Consider the following 5,473-nt stretch of genomic DNA (forward strand, 5'->3'; position numbering starts at 1 on the left):
CTGAATTAAGTTCGACGGTATCCTCGGCCGGACGAACTTAATTAAATTTTGGTCAAGCTAAACCGTAATTAGGTTCGACTCATGTAAAGCAATGCTACCCAAATAACGCATTGCCGCTGAAATTGTGATGTGAGTAGTTAACGTAAATTCTATTTTGCCTTTCTGGCCCAGAAAAGCAATGCGGTGGCTAAACGAGAGAACATTTGTTCGTGACGCAAAATGTTGGATCAAAATGCCTCATGTAGTTCAAACATACAAAAGCATTTAAAATGCAACGTTTAGAGATGCGGCTAAACAGTGAAACCTTTTTTTTTTCAATTGTCAATTGTGAGTTAAAGTTGCTTAAAATGCCAGTTTTTATTAAAATTGAAGGCTATTTTACAGTTAAACATTGCTTCATCGAAATGTGGATACACATGGGAAGTTTTTTGATAGCAAGAAAAACGTAAGAGTTCCCTTTGAGGAACCCTAACGTCTCTCGAGGTTTTGTTCTAGAGACCAAGAAGAAGAGTTTTACTTAAAGAACAATCAGCTGGGTATTCTTATCAAAAACGCCTTTGGGCAGTTCTTTCAGTTGATTGTTACCCAGGTAACTACCAACAAATAACCATACACGGATGGTGACTATCATGTGATATATATATTTCATATTAAGTTTAATGTTTAGGATAATATTACTTATCGAGGGTTATCAGAAAAAAACTAATCATCTTTCTTAAATTGTTTGTTCGATTCTTGTCTTGAAGATTAAAAGGTTGCCAAAGATATTTCTAAGGAAGATCCTGCTGATAATGCAAATATTTTCTGTTGATAGTAATCCTTATGTAGTTTTCCGCACATGATCTTTCAGTTGCTTTGGTTAGTCAATAATTTTCCATTTTTGTTTGGTTCTAAAGCACCACCGATGAGTTTCTACTGTTATCCTACCTGAATGTCATATTTTGTTATGTTGTATCTGGCACTCACTTCCCTATTAAAGCAAATTACTCAGAAATGGTGGGGACTTTACTCCTGGTTTAATAAAAGTGAGTAATCACTCTCGCCTTTTGGCTTTATCGAGATTTAGATTAAATTATTCTCAGCAACGAGGTAATTCACATGTCAGTATTAATTTACGTTGTATTGTCAGCCATATCTTTTTCTGTATTTCATATCGTAAGATTCATCGAATTTTCTGACTATGCCTTGCAAAGTGGTAAATGTCGTACTGGAACCGCACATGCAATCATTTAGATTCCATGTCGATCATTCCCAGTCATTTTATCGAGGGAATTGGCCTTTGTTATTAAATATCGTTTGGACAACAATCTCGTGTTAATACTTTTATTTTCAGCCGACAGAAGATTCTGTACACGAAATTCCCACTTCGTATAGCAAAGAAACAAATGTCATCTACGACTTTCAGAATTACGCCCGGTTAAAACGTTGCATTTTACACGTGCCGAATTTATTACCGATTTGGGTCGGCTCAAGTTATTAAATTCGACATTTGATTAGACGACAAATTTAAGGAGTCAAAAAAAATTATGCATTCAATTCGGCACATGTGAAGTTCGACGTATAAAGGGACAGTCGTACTTCCGTCGAATATTCGACTGGCCGATTTAAAGATGCGGCAGAAGTCGCATTTAATTCAGAGCTGTCGAATTGAGTTGATTTAGACGTCGAACTTTACATGCATTTACTTGCTGAATTGGTTTCGGCACATGTTAAATTCGACGTTTTAACCGGGCCTTAGGATGCTGTTGGAGGGAGAAATTGTTTTTTTTTTGTGCTAAACTTCCTACATTTCTAGGAATGTGGGAGGGGGAGGGGGGAGGGGATTTACATTGAGTTGACAGGTATATTGACTGAAGTAAAACCTCATTTGCAGACTTGTGACTCTTGGTATTCAATGCATCTCGAGTAATTTCGAGTAAGACCTACTGTTTGCAAAATCTTGGCGGGATGGTTAAAAAATTCTAACCCTGCCGATTCTGAAACAATTGAACACTTTGCAATTATAAATAAATGAAGTAAATGATAATGAGTTGCATTTCAGTTAACCTACTAATGAATAAACGAAAGACCGTCGCAGTTGGACCTTTCCACATGTTAACAAATTCAAGATTAAAGAAAAGGAGACTTTATTTTGCTACTTTCGAGGAAAATGAAGCTCCTGTACCGATGTGGAAGCCGCAGCTTTGTTTATCAGTTTGTAGCCGTTAGGCAACGGGTTTTAAATGGGACAAAATTCTTACCAACTTTCAACGGGAATTACCCAGAAATAGTCACAGTTGATACTTGAATTCATGGCAGCTAATTTATAAGTGGAACTGTCATTGACACCAAGCGAAGCAGGCATTCAGCAAATTTGATTTATGACTCAATTGTGGTGATAAATTTCTTCTTCTTCTTCGAGTTCACTTTCCATTTTTCTCCCTCGGGTTAAACCTACTTAGGTATTTATTGAATTTAGTTATTTTAATCTCGTATTTAACAGTGCTTAAGTTTAATTTTTCTAGGGAATACTATAATAAAGGTAAGCCGATCTCAGCTAATCGCTAAACTTCGTACGGATGCTTTTAGACCAATCAGAATGCTTAAAACGCCAAGGTCGCTTAGTATAGTCGATGCCGCATACTGACATCTGATGCACGAAGAACGCATTACCGCTGAAATTGTGACCTGACAAGTTGGACGCAAATTTCGTTTCTGATTGATTACCTTTTCCTGCTTAGACAAGCTTTGTCTGTCAGAGGTGGTGGCTAACGAGCAATCATTTGTTTGGGAAGCAAAATGTTGATTGGATGTTTCCCCCTTGGTCAAACGCTCATCTTCAGATGAACCAAACCTAATGCATGAATTACTTTTAATTAATGTCTTTCTGAATAAACAGGGCTTGTGCTGGGCTGAAAAATGACGCAACCTCAAATTCAGGTTTTCGCTTAATTCAAAACAGAACTAGGCACAAATCGAGCACGAAAAAACTTTCCGTTCAAGTCCTTCTCTCTCATTTCTTAAGAAGAATAATTTTTAATTCGTTTATTCTTTTTGTTGTTTTCTATGGATAACTATTCATAACACTCCTAATGATATGCGAAACTGAAATACATTAAATTAACACATCCCTTGCGATTCAATGCACGCAGGCATGTGCATGAGGGTGTTCTAAGGGTATAAATACCGAGTCGAAGCAGAATAACACTCCTTTCGTGCTTAGTCTCAGCCAGCGGAGCAGTGAACGACATCTCTTCAGTTTTCGACTCACGCGAATTTTCTAGAATTATGGCTGAAGCTCCAGCGCCGGGAGTACAATTTCCTCAACCGCTAGTAAACCCTCCAGCACAAGGCCCACAAGTTCCACAAGTCGCACAAGCTGCTCAAGTTCCACAAGCCGCGCAAGTTGCACAAGCTGCTCAAGTTCCGCAAGCCGTGCACGTTGCATAAGCTGCTCAAGTTCTACCAGCCGCACAAGGTGTACCAGTGCCACAGGTTGCACAGGCGGCGGGTCAAATGCTGCCCAAAATGTTGCTGCCGGCGGTCAAAACGAACTCGAGATATGGTAATTTAATTACGCCGTGTGTAGACACGGGGGTGAGTTTTTCTCACCAGAATTTATACGCCGGGCGTAGTCCCGGGGGTGAGTTTTCTCACCAGGATTTATACGCCGGGTGTGGTCCCGGGGGTGAGTTTTCTCACCAGGATCTATACGCCGGGTGTAGTCCCGGGGGTGAGTTGTCTCACCAGGATTTATACGCCGGGTGTAGTCCCGAGGGTGAGTTTTCTCACCAGGGTTTATACGCCGGGTGTAGTCCCGGGGGTGAGTTTTTCTCACCAGGATTTATACGCCGGGTGTAGTCCCAGGGGTGAGTTGTCTCACCAGGATTTATACGCCGGGTGTAGTCCCGAGGGTGAGTTTTCTCACCAGGATTTATACGCCGGGTGTAGTCCCGAGGGTGAGTTTTCTCACCAGGATTTATACGCCGGTTGTAATCCCGGGGGTGACGTTTCTTACCAGGGTTTATACGCCGGGTGTAGTCCCGGGGGTGAGTTTTCTCATCAGGATTTATACGCTGTGTCCAGGCACGAAACGAGAACCCACCGGGTATATTTGTTGAAAGATATAGATACACCATGTATTGTTACAAGGGCAAAGACTCACTAGGTATGCTCCGTCCGGGAGTATAGTTATCAGTTTTACTGGTCATGGCGTGTTTGTTGATTGGGAATTTTTCTCCTTTTTAGAGGTTACAAGCTGAAGAACTGAAATTGAACCAGACAGTTGAGACAATGACTAGATCATCTGTGGAGAACACCTTAATGAAGATTATGGCCTACGCATCTTGTCCCCTACCAGATTTCAATAAATACGAAGCCTTGGAGCTAGATGCTAGAATCGCTTCAACTTACGGCTCAAGATACCAAGCATGACCGCCAGAATTTCTATCGTTTGGTTTACCAAATAGTCCGTGGAAAGCTCGATGTGCCTCGGGATCAATTTAGAAGTCTCGTCCTGCGCCTTTTGGGTGATAAAGATCATGAAAAGATCTTCGATTGTGTGGCGAAGGTAGAGAAACACTATCGTTCGAGGGACCGGGCCGGGACCGCAGCTGTCTCCCTATTACAGGGAATGCCGGGAGAGAAATGTCAGAGATTTCCCGAGAAACCCGGGAAGGCCTATGTCGTGTTTCTACTGTAGTAAACTTGGCCACATTAAACGATTCTGCGAGGCAAGAAAAAGGCAAGAAAAAGGGATCTTTCTGGGAACACGGGGCTGCAGAAGAATGGCACGTCTCCAGCGTCAGCCGCAAAATAAAGTGTGAACTTTTCGCAGACAACCTATATTAAGCTGATTTAGGTTTTCTGTGTGGGTAATAAACGTATCTTCAATTCAGCCATGTCTTATGTGAGTGTTTTTCTCTTAATTAGTAATAAACTCGATAGTCTCAGAGTTTTGATAGCTTTGAAAACAGGGTCTCTAGTTACCCTCCCAGGATTACTGGGTCATAGCTGTCATCTCTCTGCTGACTACTTTGGGGTTTCACCCGTGGGAATAATATCTTTTGTTCTTGATGTTTTTTCCCTAGGAAATCATTTCATGGGCTTGGGAATATGACAAGAACTTCGATAACGCAATTACTCATGGACAGTCTGGGGTGAATGCAATTCAATGGGTAGACTCCACGCGGAACTCCATAGCGGTCAGCGGCGAGATGACGGCACGTATTAGTCCACAGAAGAGACCTTTATCAGACTGATAAGTGAGACTAGATATGTACTAGACCTTTTTGTGATCTACCAACACACTGTCTTTTCTTTTAGTTTTGGGTAGGTTTGGGAATTGTAAGGTTTGGGAAGGTTTGGGGGTATTTATGGATGAGATTGATGTTTGTTGTAAGTAAGAAGTAAAGAAAAGAGCTTGTCATGAAATTAAAGATGAACAGTATGGCGTGAGTGGCCCTGAGCAATATTATTTCCCATATCTTATTTC

The 5,473-nt window shown here is 41.1% G+C and overlaps 1 pseudogene; it reads left to right on the plus strand.

Moving 5' to 3' along the window:
* The first annotated feature begins 3,267 nt into the window (after positions 1-3,267).
* Positions 3,268-5,240, plus strand: LOC146453564 (uncharacterized; annotated as a pseudogene).
* Positions 5,241-5,473: the final 233 nt, after the last annotated feature.

Source organism: Pavona decussata, unplaced genomic scaffold (genome assembly GCF_977016875.1).
Source record: "Pavona decussata unplaced genomic scaffold, jaPavDecu1.1 SCAFFOLD_329, whole genome shotgun sequence".
In the NCBI taxonomy this organism is placed as follows: Eukaryota; Metazoa; Cnidaria; class Anthozoa; order Scleractinia; family Agariciidae; genus Pavona; species Pavona decussata.